At 42.4% G+C, this 18741-nt stretch overlaps 1 protein-coding gene across 2 annotated transcripts in view; it reads left to right on the top strand.

Annotated features, from left to right (window-relative positions):
• Positions 1-18741, top strand: part of wscd2 (WSC domain sialate O sulfotransferase 2) — a 77125-nt gene that overhangs the window by 10747 nt on the left and 47637 nt on the right. Inside the window, exon 2 of one of the 2 annotated variants that reach the window (XM_088994384.1) lies at positions 13114-13221. The exons of the other annotated variant lie outside the window; for it this stretch is intronic. The gene's annotated coding sequence lies outside the window, so the exon portion shown is untranslated. The remainder of the gene's footprint in view (positions 1-13113; positions 13222-18741) is intronic. 2 annotated transcript variants of the gene reach the window in all.

The following is an 18741-nucleotide window of genomic DNA, read 5'->3' as shown; positions in this document are numbered from 1 at the left end:
CGGTAAACCTTTACAATCAGTCCTGGGGGCCCTGTCGCATCAAATGTGTTGAACAAACTGTTGCTCGAACAATCAGATTTCGAGTTGGCAATCCAAAAGGGGTACCAATGATTCTTAAGGGCTCTGGTCAACGTCAGAGTTTCCGCAAACGATGATTGGCTCGGCACGAGCCAATCATAGTTTGATTCTAAGCCACTTGTGACAAAAGCATACTGGCCGGAGCTAGCACACTGTATCGGCTGCATTAGCAAATATATTGCATTGATTTAATAGCAGTTTTGTCAACCCACAATGTCTGAAAGAGCAGAAGAAATGGATTTGCTTGGAGATTTTCTATTAAAGCCACTTTCAAGATGGACTTTTCAAGAAAAAAAAAAAAAATATCATTAAGAAAGGTCGGTCAGTTATTTCATGGCTACTGGTACCCTCTAGTGAACTTATAGTAAATCACACCACACTTTTTTTCAGTCTGGATTGATTCAGACATAGCACTACTGAAGGCCTAGCGATGATTTTTTTGTGTATCTTTCAGGCAGTAAGTCTAAGAGTGTCTGGTCTGTATGGGGGAGGAGCAAAGCAGTGCTTCCTCAGCTTTGAGCCCACAAGACGCTCCTGGGGGCGACAGTTGATCTATGAAAACATATCTATCCATATTTAGACAGCACTGAAAGGAAAATACATGTTTTTGCACCAAAGAAGATGGCAAGAGATGTTGACAAGGCCTGTCTTAAAAGTACAGCAGTACAGCAGAAGGATGCCCAGTGTGACAAAGAATCAGATGGTACGAATCACCAGACACCCCATCCCCCACCCCACCCTGAAGTCCAACACTACCCACCCACCGCTGCGTCTGTCATTTGCAGCTTCAGATCGCCCCTCAGTCTTGTGGGCCCTAATTGGGCTGTCACACTCGCTGGAGAAATGTGTCAGGTTGCTGTGAAATGGACAACTTGGTAGGCTAAATCAAGATGTATATCTGTAACCCGTGCCCCCCACCACCACCACCCTCATACTAGAAAATTTGATTATCGGTGCCTTCACACACAGATGTGAGACAATCTCTTTTCGTCAATGGATGCCACAGCTTCGTGTTTGCTTTTAACATTTAGGTTGTAGCATGTAGCAGACGTGCACATTCCACCATGACAGCCTTGATCCACTGGTGAAAAGGATGCTTTGATCCTCTCCTCATCTGGAACTGCTTCATACAACAAATAATTTGCAGAAAGTGCTTAAGATTGAATGACTGTGAATCTTTCGCGTTGTGTCACATTATTTGTTATTTTGTTTTTTGTTGTTTCTGACTTCAAGATGGTGCCGCGAGAATGGCTGCCTTTACAGCAGGTCCTGTGTTTTGTTTTTCTACTTCTTCCTTTCCTTTCCTCTTACTTTCATCACTGTGCTTCTGTGAAATGTAAATTTCTCCACTGCAAGACTAATAAAGGCTAATCCAATTCAATTCAATCCAATCCATTCTTGCTGTTCTGGCATACTCGAATGAATACACCAAAGTAACTGTTGTGTAAATAGGCAATCACATGTTAAATTTGAGGGGCGGCCCGGTAGTCGAGTGGTTAGCACACCGGCTTCCCAGTGCAGAGGTCGCCGGTTCGCGTCCCGGTCCGGCCTCCCTGTGTGGAGCTTGCATGCTCTCCCCGGACCCGCGTGGGCTCTCTCCGGGCCCTCCGGTTTCCTCCCACACTCCAAAAACATGCATGGCAGGCAGATCGACCACTCTCACACTCCCCTAGGTGTGAGTGTGAGAGTGACTGTCGTATGTCTTTGTGTGCCCTGTGATTGGATGGCAAACAATTCGGGGTGCCCGAAGACAACTGAGATAGGCTCCAGCAACCCCCGCGAAACTAATGAGGAATAAGCGGAACGGAAAATGAGATGAGATGAGATGTTAAACTTGGCTTTACAAGCAGACTTGAAAGGGTTAATCCGATCAGCCGGTGAGTGGGTGTGGCTGTGGAGATAAATGTAGTCTGAACCAGGTCTTAAAAGCTCTTGTTAGCCAAGGGAGACACACCGCCGGTGAGTTGCATTCCACGTTCTACCTTTATGTTGATTAAAACTAAAACAATGTCAAAGTAGTGATAGAAATGATTGTGAATGAGTTGCATTCATATTCTGTGTTTCCATTTGTAGGTTTATCACTGCTCGTCTACCAAACAAAAAGAACCAATGTATTCAAAACTCAATCAACAATAAATAACGAGAGTGAGTTGAGTTGTATCAGTGTGGTCTCTATGGGATCCCTTTCGGTGGGAAAACGTGGAAACGTAAATTGACCGAACAGTAACGCTGGAATACAAAAAAACTACCAATAACAAAGTGCCGAAAACCTAACTGTAAATGAGCAATTATCGAAATCTAAATAATCAGCTACTAATCAATTTATCTTCATAGAGCCCTTTAATAACTTGTTTTGGATCAGTTCATAGAGACATCACGCAAAAAGTTAATGCAACCGCTCCACTGTAACATTAATATGCTGTTGTTTGCCACCTGTAGTCATTTCAGCCTCCCAATCATCGCAATGCTCACTCATCCCTGTCGGCACTGGCAGTCAACTCTTGGCAATAAGTTGCATCAGTTCCGGTCAAAATGACAATTGAAATACTTTGGACACATGGGCAAGCTGGAATCTGAACTCAATGAACTCTTCTGAACAGTCACAGATTCACAAAATGAAGCCTGGGGAAAAAGGACACTGTACAGTGATAACTATTAACCAAGGTGACTTGTGCAGCAAAAATGAACAGACAGACTGGGATAAGTGGTGCGAGAAGGGGGGGTCACATGACTCCCCCTCTCTCCTTCCCGTGGAGGACTTTGCACAATGTGCATTGACAAAATATGGATAGGTGATCCAAAATGGAGGATTTTGCACAGTGCTATTGCAAAAAAATGGGTTTTCATCAGTTGTTAACTCATTTACTGCCATTCATAAATGACAGAGCGCCATTCCCGGATTTTTTCTGGTTTATTTTTTTCTTGTTTGGGTGCCGATAACGCACTGGCAATGACTTCTAGCAAAGTTTTTTCCCTTCCACAATGGGGCAGCATTTCCCCCTTTTCCATGTTAGCGCTTTGTTCCAGCTTCAGCTGTTGTTAAGGCGCTATATTAACCAGTATGTATGTATTGCATTGTATTTTGCACAACCGCCCTCATTTCAAGCTGATATAACGCGGGACCCTTATAATTTAGAAATTGCCTTTTTTTTCTGATGAAAAAAGATCGTCTGAGGTTTCTTATGCTGTATTGAATGTTTATGCAGTCCTAAAACTCAATATTCTGTGGGTCCTGGACAATGACGAAAACCCTGGCACTGGAGTGGACGCATTTTGGCACATCGTCTGTCACTGAATAAGTTAATCTTGCTATTTTTGTCCATTCTACGACTTGGATAAACACACTACCATGTTTTTTTTAATCGAGGGGTATCAAGTTTTGAATTTGTGTGCTTCCTTGAAAGTGTCTGTCTCCTCAAACTATTCAAGTTCAGAGGCTCCTCTTTGTAACGCTCATTATAAATCATTGGAATGGGCGCCAGTGGCTCAGTTTCTGTATTGCTTGAGGAATGGAGGGCGGCGGGTTGACAACCCACACGGCGATAGACAACGGATATCGTTGGCGGAGAATGCCTGGTTTACTGCCTGACGTCCGCGTAGGTGAGCAAGGCATCAATCCCTTGTTTGATATCGCGGAAAGAAATGTCATCTCAGGGATCATAAACGTGCTAAAAATGCAGTTTAAAGAAGAAGCAAAGTCAGTAAATGTTCCTCTACTTAACAGCGGCAAATCCAATGTATAATACAATGCGGGCTGATAGTTCTCAGCCCGTTTATTGAGTCCGCAGGGTCTTAATTTTCAAAGAAGGGCAACAGAATTTGAGGCGTTTCTATTTATAGTCACTTAAAGTCAAGGGCTGGTTACTCGTAGATTTAGCCTGATATGTTGCTCGATTATTTTCCTACAGTGGTAACATCAAGCAGGATGAGCGCCTAAAGTCTATCCCTTTATCAGCTACTTTTGTGGATCTGCTTGTAAGCACAGCACACGCATGAGCTCCTCCGCCGCCTTAACATTCTCCATCTGTCAGTTAAACTGCTCGGGCTGGTGCTGATGTTTGGAACATGTAGTAAATGAAGCACACCTGGTCAGCCAAGAGCACATTGCCACATTGTCAGCTCTCATCGCCTCGACTGTCTGGGTGAGCGAGCAGATGTCTTCCCCAGGCTGCTGGCGGCGATGGCTGAGCTCAAGCTCGGTGCTCATCACTTCACTGACCCCCAAGTCAACCCTCTCCTCACTCAGCCGCTGGAGCTGTACAGTTACACCGGGGCCAAAACGCTCACTGTTATTTGCCTTGTCTCATGTGGCTTTACAGACCTTCATGGAACGCTTCACTAAGTTGCGGTCGAGGTTCTTTTGACGATCCATTAACACCATCATGGAAGTCTGCTTTTTTTTTTTCATTGTTTGTTTTCTTCCCGAGACCATTGCAGCTGTCAGTCATTTCTCATGTAATGGTACTTATCTATTTTCTGTCCGCTTGTTGGGTATTTTTGACTATGTAGGGTGGTATATTTCATCTACAAATCACCGTCTTGAAAAATCCAGTCAGCCCTGTGCCTTTCACAGTTTACAAGTACGCTCAAGAACACAAACCTCAGCCAACGCTTTAACTCGAGTCATCCGCAAATCAATACGTGAACTGCTTTTCCTCTAGAATAATTTCGAAGCAGGTGGAAAGAGCAACAGGTCCAGGGTGTCTCCCTGAGATAACAGAACAGGGCAGATCGGATTGTGGGGCGATGAGCGAGGCACCACCCTCGGGGTTGGCTGCAGGCGTATTATTGCGGCGACAGAACCAGTACGACCAGTATGTATTCTTCACACATATTAAAAGATCCTAAGGAGCGGTTACGAGTCCGGCAGACCTATATAAATATATATATACAAAACCTTATTCTTGACGCCCTCAAATCTTTTTGATAAACGAAAGGGAAAAAAATGTGGCATTTTTTGTGTGGCTGCAAAGAATCAATGGCATTTGAAGAGCCACCAATTAATTTGACGCCAAGTTGCCACTATAAATCAAAATCAGCTATCTGAGGACTGCACACCTCATTTTAGCTTCACGTCGCATGATTGACAGACGAGAGGCCAGAGTGTGTATGTATATATATGTGTGTATGTATATATGTGTGTGTGTGTATTGTGATATCATGAGAGGCTAGCTCTCAGCGGGACGGGACAAGAAGTGCAATGGACGACCGGTTTGGATACAAACAAAAGGTTTTAATCAAGGGTTCCAGGGGGAATTCACAAGCAACAAAGGTTTGAATAGTGTCTCTTCCAATACTTATCAAAATAAAGTCTCTTCTAATACTTAAATCCAAATGAAGTCTCTTCTGAGGTAAAACTGAAGACGGAGTTCTTTACAAGAGTCTCTAGGCACCACCCCTCTTGACGTCCTCGTCATGTAGCCTAGCCACCTTAGCTAGGTTCCAATTCAGTGTCCAGTCGTGTGGTCCCAACTGGCAATGAGTTCCACGCAGCAATCAACTTCTCCACAGAGCACAGCAATCGAGCTGGTCTTTCCCCAATCTCCACACTCAGAGGCTCTCTGCCTTAAGAGCCCTGCTTTCCAATCAAGCCCTGATCAGCTGCAGGTGTGTGGGTTTAATTGCTGCCTTCCACCAGGTGGGGCCAAGACTCTCTCTGGGTGGAGCCATCTTAGGGGGATGTATTTGCCCTCCAGGACACAGCCTCTCGTGACATATATATATATATATATATATATATATATATATATATATATATATATATATATATATATATATATATATATATATATATATATATATATATATATATATATATATATATATATATATATATATATATATATATATATATATATATATATATGCTCTTGTAATGCATGCAACAAAAATGTGAACTGGCCCCCGATGTGGCCAGTTAATGTTCATAGTGTGCATTTAGTTCGTAAAGGGGTATTTTTACAATACAATTCAAGACATTGATTTCTATAGCGCTTTAACAACAGCTGAAGCTGTAACAAAGTGCTTAACATGGACAGCTATCATATACAGGAAATAAAGCAGTCACAAAGATCGCAGAGCGCACCAGGTAGTTACACTAAGATCAACTCGGAATCATGCGGAGTGGATTTTTTGGTTTTGCATTACCATTTCATTTTAATTTTCATTGTCAGTGACAATGTGCAGTCACTTTGGAAATATCTACATGATGAATTTGAATTCAAGTTTGTCAGTAAGCTTTTGGGTTCTACAGTGATATGTATAATGCAATATTTTTGATGAGTTACTTGAGGTCACGGTCAGTGTATAGCTGCTTTCACTTGGATTTGTTTTCCAGCAGCAAGCTTGAGCTAGCGTATAAAAGCAACACGTTCATTTGAGGGTTGAAAAATTGGCAGTAGCAAGTCACTTTCTATTTTCAGAGCTTTTATCTTCTTCTCCTTGAGAAATATATTTAAAAAAAAACAAGATTAAAAAACATTTCAATAGTCGCACAGTTCTTCAACAGAATTGCTCAGTGGGAAAGATCAACGGAGAAGCATTTTCTTGGATGTTTTCTTTGAAAAAAGTCAAGTTTTCACTGTGTTGTCAAGATTGTCTTCATCCATACGATCAATCTTTAACAGCTTCTCTATCTCGCAAACACACTCACGCGTCTTTTTTTGTTTGCTTTTGAGATGTTGTTCCGTGTTGCATCAGAGCAACGGTGTGCTGCCACTGTGTGTGCTCGTCATATTTTATTCATCATAGCAGTGGCTGCGGCATCGAGGCTTGCTCCTTCCTGCCAGCTCAAAGTAGGCAGCTGTCAGAGAGCCCAAATCCCAAGATGCTTTGCCCATTTTACCTCAACATCATACAAAGGCGTGTTTCATTGCATGCACCTTTGCCCCCAAGCGCTTCTCGTCATTGCAAAAGCGACCCTTTCTCCATTTCCTTTCAGTCTTTGGCTGCGTGTGCTAACTTTGAGGTCAGATTCTATATCCTGCCGCATCTAAATAAGGTTTTCCTGCAAAAGATCTTTCGATAGGGGAAAGATGGCTGAGACAACGGGTTGGGCCAAAAGTGCACCTTTCACTTACTGTTTCATGTCAGAGTGCTGTTGCTGATTTTGTCATTTGATGACAAAAGATAACGGCGCTGCTCTCAATGACAACCTCAACTCGTGAACATCATGGCTTGACTAAAAATAGGAGAAACATGAAACAAGGGCTTCTAATGATGATCATTTTTAATTGGAGAAGATATGTTGACAACTGCCCTCTGGTGCTGCTCGACCTTCAAGAGCAGATTTGCGCGATGCTGATGAGGCCGCATGCTTCAGTACACATTTTACGCGGCATGTGAACACACACCTCAAACAAATGCATCCAGACTGCTGCACCGTTCCCTGCGCCGTCATGCACAGTGAACATTGCAAACAGCACACCGGCATGTGCGCGGCGCTGAGTGACAGACGAGGTGGCAGCTCCCACGCTAGGCTTCTTCTCTGCCTATTAAAAAGAAATAATTGCAGCATCTTTGCTAGTAGGCGGCCAAGTGAGCCAGTGAGCCAGTGGTTAGTGCGGAAACCTCACAATGCAAGGGTATCGGGTTCAAATCTCGCTCCGTCCCTCCCACATTCCCAAAAACAAGCATAACAGGTTGATTGAACACTGAAAACTGTCTTTACGTGTGAGGGTGAGCGCGAATGGTTTGTTCATCTCTGTGTGCCCTGCAATGGCAGTCAACCATAAGGTTGCCAATATGTATATATATATATATATATATATATATATATATATATATATATATATATATATATATATATATATATATATATTATATTATTTTTTTTTCAGTTAAGTTATCTACATAGCTATGTTTTTTATTTATGTCCCTTGACGCATGATCGTTTGGTCTGAAAGAAAAGAATCAGATCTTCACATCTATCTATTGATCAATCGATCGGTCGGTCTGTCTCTGTCTGTATAGATATAGATAAGATATAGATACACACACACACGCATATATATATACACACATCATCAACCTTTATGATAACATTCATCTTGAAACAGACTGATATTTTCCCGGTGTAATATGCAAACGTTACAAAAGCAAACAACAAGATGCACCTCAGGCCAGTGCATTTATGCAAGCGCGAAAAAGTGTTTAAAATTTGATTATTCTGTTTGTTTTCAGGCTTTCTTCCGCACCTCTCTCACGCTCAGCTTTCGAGATCCTCACAAACAAAGAAAGGAAAGTCAACAAAGAGTTAGCCAAGAGTGCAACATTCAACAGGTTCTCGACAAAATCGTTATTTCCTCGAAAACAAAGACTACTCAACTGTTTAATTAAAGCCAACTGTTTAGTGTGCTTCACGCAGAGAAAACAGCTCGCTGTTTAATGATCTTCTATTGTCTGTAGTGATCCTGGCATGTGGTGTTTAGGATTACCCTCCCCTCCCTCAAACACACACACCCACACCTCCCTTCACCCGCGAGATCATCTTTATTAATGACTTGAATTTACTTCTTAATCAATTTGGCATTATCTGATTCCCAAATGATGCCCGCTGGTCAAAACCCTCAACAAATAAATGATTGTCAAACCGCACTAGCTCACAAAAGCAAAAAAGGCCATTTGCGGTGATTCTTATTTATTTATTGTTTAATTTATCTTGTTAGAAATTAATGCAGCTGTTTAAGAGGCGGTTCTGCACTCACAATGGTGGTTACTAATCAGATGAAACATAGAAGCGGCAAGTGAGGTTCAGTCAATACGAATCACTTGTACTGCAAGCGGCTTCGTCGCGGCACCTTTTTATGTCACCGCAGGTGGGGGGGGGGGGGGGGGGTCTCCGGTGCTTTTAAGCCACTTTACCTCCCATTCATCTATCCGAAATGATGGGAGCTTTTTAAGACATGAGCTCAATCCTTGTTTCATTCCTCTCCAAGTATGGAAAGTCAAAGTGCAAGTAATGGGCTGACTCCACAACGATCACGCTCAAAGATTCGGCCACCTCCTGAAAAACTCTCCAGCAGAGTGGATACTCCATCACCCGGGTGCTCGAGACATCCTAGAGTAGAGGGCCTTCTTTCTGTCTCCTTGCACCAAGGAGTGTGATACTGTTTTTTCCCCCCTTCGCACACTGGCCAAACTGAGAAGAGGAGGTCATGTGATACATCTCCCTCTGAGAATTCTTTCCCCCCGCAAAACATTGAGGCCACTCAATCGTAACGAGCTGCTTCCCGGTGAATATTCTCTCTGTTATGGGATAGAACAAGAATGTATGGTCGCCACTGTTCACCTTTAGAGAAGGATTTCAAGGAATGTGTTCACAATCAGACACCTGTCCTTGATGGTAGTTAGACGAGCACACAATACACTGTGATATCTGTAAGCAAAACATTCGCTCTGTCTCTCTCTCTATCTCTCCTTTCCTCTCTTGCTCCGACCCCCCTTCAATACGCTTTCCAGAATTAAAAAACATGTCTCTCTGCCAGCCAAAAACTGAGCTCTATCTTACAGAATGTCAGTTTATGTTTGGGGGGGGAGTTGCTCTTGTGAAAATGACGACAAATTTCTGGACTACAAGACTTGTCTTGTGCACTAGTGAACTTGCAATAGTTTGGGAGTTGTTTGTCAGTGAGCTGGATGTTTCTTTGAACACATCTTGAGCTTGTGCTGCATTCAAACAAGAGCACAGAAGGAGAAAAAAAAGTACAGTAATAGTCTATTTTCGCCTCAAAACACTTCAACAACTCCTCCCAAACCTTGTTGTTTTAAACCTTCGTTTCAGCCTGTTTCAATCCCGAGGTTATTGTTTGGAAAGAAATGGAATCTTTCACCCATTTATACTGCCATGGTTGCATCTGGATCGTTCCTTTGCGCCATTTACACATTTTGACAGCCACTGGCACAACTTTGTAACCACTGCACCAGCACCGGCGCAAGTCTATTACGATATTTGCATATTGCTACATGATCCGCGCCACATATGACCGACTTCCCTTAAAATAGCTAAAGAAACAAATTTAGTTAAAGAACAACCGACGTCACTTTTTTGTTTTTTAACTGACACCAGAAAAACATTTTATAGCATCTAAAATACCCAAAACACGCAGTATGATATTTTTAGTCAAATGCAAAACACCAATAAAAACGATGTAAAGTGTCCAAAATCTGCAAAAAATTGAGCTGCGAATTGGGCATTTTCAGAAAGACCCAGTTCGTGACGTCACGCCAAGACGTCTTGCATTGCTTGTGAATCCAAACAATGGCTTCAGATTCGGTGAATATGCTTTCTTGTTGCACATCCAGTTATGAATATGATTCAAATAGTTCTGAAGAGGAAAGCATACATGTTTGTAATCGATTAAAGAATTTATTTGTGCCATTTTGGGGGAAAATCTCTCACCCAAAAAAGAGGCACAAAAATTGCGACATCCTGTGGCCACCTCTGTTTACACAGGCTGATAAATTCCTTATATGGCGCTTGGACACCCTCTTCTGGCCTTCTGGCGGCTTTTGGGTGCAACACGAGGTCCCCAGACCAAACAAGTACAGCAAAATACATTGACGTGGACCGCTACAATGCGTCTTTTTTACGGTTAAGGGAGGTCCTTTAGTGACGTCATGTACGGACTTGACACCAACTCAAAAACAAGACTTCCTGAATATTCAGCGCAAGTCTTAAAACGTAAAATATAGCTATATGCGGTGGAATCTTTGTAAAATACGCTCAGTAGAAGTCATTTGAAGCCATTTTACAAATTATGGACACAACATGTCCGGAGACGTCGGTTGTCCTTTAAACAGCAATTGAAAACTGTTCGTTTTCTGTCGTCGTCTGCCATCTTGCCTTACCAATATCTAGCCATAATCACTTTGCATTTGTTTCAATGTGTTCCAAAGTCGTGGGAGAGGATATTTCGAGCTGTTCATAGATCCGCCGGAAACTGCTGAAAGATGTAGTCGAATAATTATTTATCAATGGTGCATTACAGTATTTACATCAAACATGGCGGATGTTGCAATATGGAGCGTGAGAACAAGAGTAAAACTCCAAAAGACATTAAAAAGAGGCAGCAAACAAACATATTCTCATTTTGTAAGAAACAATGTAATAAGTGTGTGAAGGGTCGTGACAATTCGTTGCACCCAACTTCTGTTAATGATTGAAATTTAGTAGCTAATAGAAATACAATACAATACATATGGATTTATATAGCGCTATAACAACAGCGGAAGCTGCAACGAAACACTCAACATTGCCAGGTATCATATACAGGAAATAAATCAGTCACAGTTAGCAGAAAGCACCAGGCAGTGACATTTTCAAAACAAAGAAATGTGTTTAAGTCGACACTAGTAAGACATATTATGCGAAGTCTGTTCTCTTTGTCTTCTCTGTAATACTGTACATTCTAAAAATAGCACAGGATTGATTGTGTAGTAACTGAAGAAAATTGAAAATGTTTGTTTATTTTATGAATGGATACATTCTTTGACTTGAATTAATATTGTTTGTTGATATAGTAGAAAAATAGATTTTACTGAAATAATGGTATTTTATTTGCAATGCTCCAATGCTCCAATGAATGTAGTTTGTTTTATTTCCATCACTTTAGTAAACTTCGGCAATCTAGTTCAATCAAGCCCCATCCATTTTAGAATTTGGCCCCCTTTTCAGACACAAGGTGGCCAACTGACCCCCTTTTTAATTTCCCGGATGCTAAGCCCTGGATTTAACTCTACATGACCTGAGTCTCCTTGTTGTTTGAATAGGCTGTACTGTACAGTTAAACCTGATAATGTTGAGTTGAAACATACCTCAACAAAGTTCCACAAAGCGTCATTTCCTTTTGTTCAACTCTTTCCTTGTCCGCCTAACCAAACAAACATTTGCTCAGACCCTCTGCAATCGCCCTTCTAAGTCCACTCGAGCAGAGAAGCCTGTGATTTGCAGCATAACTGAGCTTGGAGAATTTGCTTTTAATTAAAGCCGAGATCCGGCGCTCTTAGTTCAGGTGGGAGAGGAGAACGGCCAAAAGGTCTCTGGATAAAACCGCTAATATTCTGCCAGGCCATGAACAGGGAGCTTTGTTCATGGTGAATAGTGGAAGATATCAGTTGATCTTCCACTGATGGAGCCTCGGCTACAGAATAATTGCTTCTTTATAAAGCCGTTTAAGGGGCTCGATTCAAGTGATTGTTTGTCAAATGGGCATCTATGTGGACCAAGGGGTGGGGGAGGGGGGGTTGGTGGCACTAACACAAGGGGCATAAAACTCCAATCTATTTTTCGTTTCTCTTGCTGCTTTGTGTGTCATTAGGATATTTCCAGTAATTATTATAATTATCCAGATTTTGGGGAACTGCTGAACTTCTTTTGCCCTTTTCTCTGTGGCCTGGATGAACTTTGTGCCCACGGCCACCATGGGTCTATTATATTGTCTGTGTCATTGTCTATGTTACAAATGACTGTTTAATGGAGAGGCATCCTCACCGTCAATCACTCTATTACAAAGCTGCAGCAAAATGCTTCTGTGGATCGGTCAAAGAGGAGGATTACATTATTTTTAGAGCCTTTAACTTGCCTCTTTCAGTGTTAGAGGTCGCCACCGATCTTAATGGACCATTGAGTATTATCGGGATTACAATGAGCTCTTCTCCTTGCCATCCTAGATTTAATTTTTAAGATTCATACGCTGAGTTTAAATCACCTTTCTGTGACGCCCCCCCCCCCCCCCCCCCCCCTCCCCATCTGACAAAATGTACTGGTATTTGAGTGACCCTTAGGCTTTGCATGACTGCAATGTGGGTATAACACTGGACTCATTGTAGGACCACAAGGGAGCTTCTATAAGAATTTATGAAGCGGTCATGGGTGTCGCTTCCAAAATTGCAAAAGAAAACAGTTATGAGAACTGTTCATCTGTTTCGTTATTATTGCAGGAGAAAACTGGCAGACACACACGGCGTCAGTTAGCAGTAAAGACAAGCCATTGGTGTTTCTCTCCATATATGTTTAAGACGTAACTTTGCTTGCAGGCTCTTTGCCACACTTGCATGGATAAAAATGGCACTGGGGAGACATTACGCTTGATGAAGCCGGGACGTGCAGAGTGGCCCCAATCTTGAACCGAGAGTCCTGCAATGGTACCGCCCCTCCATTTCCTTTATTTCTATTGAGACTATGGGGATGAGCACAGTTCAAAAACTCATTTATCGCTGAATCTTTCAGCAATTTTTAATGTGGCTTGTCTGTTGAAAACGTCTGGAGTGGGCTATAATATAAGAAAAAATCTAGGTGCAATGGAAATTTTTCTTCATTCAAAAACGTTTCTTTGAAGGAAATAGCCTGCTGAAAAATAGACACCAGATAGATGTGATGAGACTTATGTGTATTCAACGTTAACTCATTCATTGCCATATATATGCAAACATGTATCAAGTGCAATGCCAGGGTTTTTGTCAGTCACTTGAATTCCAGGACCCACAGAATATAGAGTTTTAGGACTACATGAACATTCAATACTGCGTAACACACCTTAGACTCTCTTCTTTCATTAGAATAAAATAGTTAATTCCTAAATTATATGGGTATGGAGTTATGTGAGGTTGAAATGAGGGCGGCTGTCCAAAATACAATGCAATACATACAAATTGGTTTATATCGCGCTTTAATAATAGCTGAAGCTGTAACAAAGCGCAAACATTGAAAAAAGGGACTGCTGCCCCCTTGTGGAAGGGAAAAACCTTGCCAGAGGTAATGGCAAACACTTTATCGGCACCCTAGCATGGAAAAAAACAAAACCCGAACAAATTCGGCAATGGCGCTCGACGTCATATTTTCAATTCCCGAATAAATTCGCGAATGGCAGGGAATGAGTTAAATATATTTTATAAATGTAGCACAGTATACCATAAATGAAAAATAAAGAAATCCCATGTACACACAGAGCACATAAGTTGAGCCACTTTTTACTTTAGTACTGCGGTGACGGCACAAAACAACCAAATATTGCATTTTACTTGTTTGTATGTTTATAGTGTATTCACTCACGGCCATTTTGAGTGTCCTCTACAGAATTGGCTCCGCGGCTACTAAAGAAGTTATTGGAATGTTTTTAGGAGTCTTGATGAAAGGATTTGGATCAGAAAAACATTTCTCAAACCCCCGGGGCTCGAACATCTCTATGTTTTATGATGAAGGCATTCAAGTCCATTGTTGAGTCCTTGTGGAAAATATGTAAATATGTGCTATTTAGCTCATGGTTTGGGCTATTTTTCTTTCTTGTCTTTCTGGATCACAACTGTCAGAATCAGCCAGTTCAAATAAAGTGTACGCCGTACAGTACACACAGACACACACACACACACACACTTGCGCACGCACACACACACACACACACACACACACACACACACACACACACACACACACACACACACACACACACAGACACATTGAGGAGGATGGAGGATGCTTCATTTCAAATAACTCAAAATTGCAAAACGGTACACTTCAACTATCACAACATTTAACTCCCAGTAATCAAGTAATTTAGTGAGTGCTAATGTGACAAACAAAACAGTTTGTGTGTTTGTTCGAGAAGATGATAGGGATACTCTAATGATGAAAAACAATTGGCATGACAGACTGAAGTGGAGGTAAATGCCGTCTGCAGCAAACATCTTCATCTTCAGTTTGGGAGTCAGATCTAACAAATACACGCAAAAGCCCTTCAAAGCTTAAAAAATACATAAAAAGCTTTTTACACCTTGTCTCAAAATAAAGGTTGTTGCAAAAATTGTTGACTGATGTGTTTCCTTTTGAGTGGCCACCAGTAATTAAGCATATCAGGCATTAAGCCAAACGCTAATGCAGGCGCATGCTGAGATCAACCATTTGTTTAATTAAAATGGCTCACGTGAATAAGAGGAGCAAACAATGTAGCCCGACTCTACATTGCTGATGCAGAAAAAAATGTTAGCTTTGTGATCCTGTTGTGGGAAGCAGATATGTCCCCACTCCCAGTTTCAGGGGTCTTGCACTCCGTCGAGCAAACATCTGCGCTCAGTGAGCCACTTGAGTCTGCTGTGCAGACGCTTGGCATCCAGCTGTTTGCTCGCCTTTCATTTTGACATATGCAACTGCTGTCTGTTTTTAGATTTCAAAGTGCTTTGTCTTACTGGATGCGCAGTCAAGATTTAGATTGCTTTGCTATGATAGCAAGTTAGTGTTACATGCTCAGAGTGTCAGAAATAATTTATGATGTGAATTTAATTAAGCTAAATCAATGGGTGGTGCTTTTTAACGAAGAACCCATTTGGTACATTTTTGTCATTTGAATATGAAGATGACCATAAACACAACCGTTACTACATTTGCTATTTTAATTTTGATTTGATTTGGGAAAAACGGTTGTAATGTGCATTAGCTGGTCTAATATAGCAGTAGAATGTTCCTAAGGTGTGAAGGAGAGTCAATATTTTGGGAGTTATGTTCTTAGCTCTTGTGAGTATGGGTTGCCAAAGACTTTCTATATGTAACATACAGTCATTCATCTCCTGCCTGTGTATTGCTGCCTGTCCAGTTGATATCTATCGCTCGAAAAGACTGCTTTGTTACCAGCATAACCCCATAGGTTGACCTACTGATGAATTCAAAAGAAGAACATAATACAGTATGCAAAGTGCTGATTACTCCACCCATCCATTTTTCAGATCTGTTTTCTCCCAGTAAGGGTCACTGGGTTTTTGAAGCCTATCCCAGATGTCTTAATGCAGTAGGCGGGGGACATCCTGAATTGGTTGCCAACCAATCATATTGCACATTGCTGATTACTATCGCTTGACAACAATCTATTGTTGAAAAAGAAGCAACTTGAAGCCGAGTGAAGATCAACTATGAATTTAAGCTATTGGCTATATTATATGCATTTTACCAGAAAAAGAAAGAAACCGCTGATATACCTTGTAAGAGATACATACCTGTCAACCTTGGCTAATAAAATAGATGTTGTATTAAGTTCATATTGTCTCCTTATTATCTAATTTACCACAGATTCTTTTATTACAGACAGTGGCGTTGTGACGCAGGTCTTCAATTACCTGACGTGTTTCGGCGTGTACTTCCATCTGTGTCACGGATGTTGTTGTGACGCGCCTTTTTCAGCAACATCAGCTGAAAAGTAAAAGTAAATTAATACAATAGATGCCCTTATAAATGATAAAATTCCTGTAAAAAAGTGGTAGTATGTCATACATTTTTTGAAATGATAAAGAAAAATGCTAACACAAGCGGAAATGCAGATAGCTTACTGCACAGGGGCACGTTATACTTTTATCAATCAAACTATATATATATATATATATATATATATATATATATATATATATATATATATATAAGCGGCTGGATAGCTCAGTTGATAAGGCATCGGTTTGGCATATGGGAGACGAGGGTTCGAATCCCACTTGTGGCAGAGAAAATGAGCACAATGACATCATCCAGTGTGGATCCTTGGGCAAGACCCTTCACGCTAATGCCTACCTCATACAATGATGAGAGACAATAAATGGAATGACATGCCGGCTCAGACGTCGCCCGGCCAAACAAGGTCTGCGTCAGGTGCTGGGGAACCAGAGCACCCTGATGAAAAATGGGCTACTGAAACAAAGCGGAGATGGACGAGATGCGATAACATGGCTCTGTTGGAATGCTACTACTCAAGCAACCCTAGTCAGAGGGGTTACATGCGGAGAATGGGGGCTGAATGGTTACTTCGAAACCCACAGTCACGGTTGACCACGAAACAACTAGTAGCTCAGTGTTCCAATATCCACAAACGGCAATTGCTATCACAACTTGAGATTGATGAGGTACAACACAAATTCCGAGGTGAAGGGCCCCAGGCTCCCACATCACAGGAAGAGGTTCAACCAGAGATTGGGAGGCAAGCCCCAATGAATAATGAGATTGGGAAGCCAGCCCCAATAAATGAAATGCTGAGCGAGGCAGCAAATGACCTGAGAGATAAGATCATGGCAAGAATGAAAACTGGGCAACGAAGGCACCGATTACAACGGCTATGTGAAGTACCACATGAAAGTCTCATGGAAACTGAATGCAGCACTGAGAACGATCCCGACCGGAACGATCACGGAAACCAATGAGCTGATATACACCTCAGCATCAGTGATGTTGAAAGAACTTCATTCACAGCTTCATTCACAGCCCAAAGTAACAATTCTGCACATTTCATTAAAAAGACGCATGACTTCATCCGTGTTCTGGACGTGGAGACGAGCACGGAGAGGGAGCATCCACGCACACTGGAACAAAAGTACTGGACTCATGAGAGTGCAGCGATGATTGATGTATTCATGGAGCTTGGATGTTTCATCCTGGACAGTGGCTCTCACACTCACTAGTCCCCGGCCTCCTTCCTTACGGCTTGTGTACAGTCTCAGGGTGCTGGACTTGGGATGGAACCCTCCGTGCATGGTTTTCGGGTCTTAACATCCGTGGTCTGAATCTCTTCCTTTGGCCACCTTATTATTCCTGCAGGGTATCTGATCACTGGCAGGGCATAGCTGTTTATTGCCCGGGTCTTGTTCTTGCCATTGAGCTGGCTTCTGAGGACTTTTGGTCGTAGCTGCTTTCCTTGTTGCTAATTCGAGGTTGCCATTGGCCTGTGGTATACCGAGGTACTTGTAGCTGTTTTCAATGTCTGCTATTGTTCCTTCAGTGAGTGAGACCCCTTCAGTGTGGACTACCTTGCCCCTCTTAGTCACCATCCGACTACATTTCTCCAGCCCGAATGACATTCCGATATCACTGCTGTAGATCCTGGTTGTGTGGATCAGGGAGTCTATGTCCCTTTCGCTCTTAGCATACAGCTTGATGTCATCCATGTAGAGGAGGTGACTGATCGTAGCTCCATTTCTGAGGCGGTATCCATAGCCTGTCTTGGCGATTATCTGGCTGAGGGGGTTCAGTCCTATGCAGAACAGCAGTGGGGAGAGTGCATCACCTTGGTATATGCCACATTTGATGGACACTTGCGTTAGTGGCTTGCCATTGGCTTCAAGTGTGGTTTTCCACATCCTCATCGAGTTTGCAACGAAGGCTCTCAGGGTCCTGTTGACCTTATACAACTCCAAGCATTCATTGATCCATGTGTGTGGCATCGAGTCATATGCTTTCTTGTAATCAATCCAGGCTGTGCACAGGTTGGTTGTGGTGGTCGGAGCACTCGGGGCAGTGACCCCCAAACTCGACGAGTGGTTGCAACAGATCCCGGGAACAACATCGGATATCTCGGTCCAGAAAAGCGCAGTGCTGGGAACAGCACAGATACTGCGCAGAACCCTCAAGCTTCCTGGCCTCTGGTAGAGGACCCGAGCTAAAATAAGGGACAGACACCACCCATGAGGGGTGAGGCCATGAGGTGGTGTCTGTCCCTTATTTTAGCTCGGGTCCTCTACCAGAGGCCAGGAAGCTTGAGGGTTCTGCGCAGTATCTGTGCTGTTCCCAGCACTGCGCTTTTCTGGACCGAGATATCCGATGTTGTTCCCGGGATCTGTTGCAACCACTCGTCGAGTTTGGGGGTCACTGCCCCGAGTGCTCCGACCACCACAGGCACGACTGTCACCTTTACCTTCCAGGCT

Source organism: Hippocampus bargibanti, linkage group LG04, assembly GCF_051943395.1.
Source record: "Hippocampus bargibanti isolate YZ-2025 linkage group LG04, ASM5194339v1, whole genome shotgun sequence".
Classification (NCBI taxonomy): Eukaryota; Metazoa; Chordata; class Actinopteri; order Syngnathiformes; family Syngnathidae; genus Hippocampus; species Hippocampus bargibanti.
Note: the sequence above shows the minus strand (reverse complement) of the source record. Positions and strands in the feature narration are given on the sequence as shown.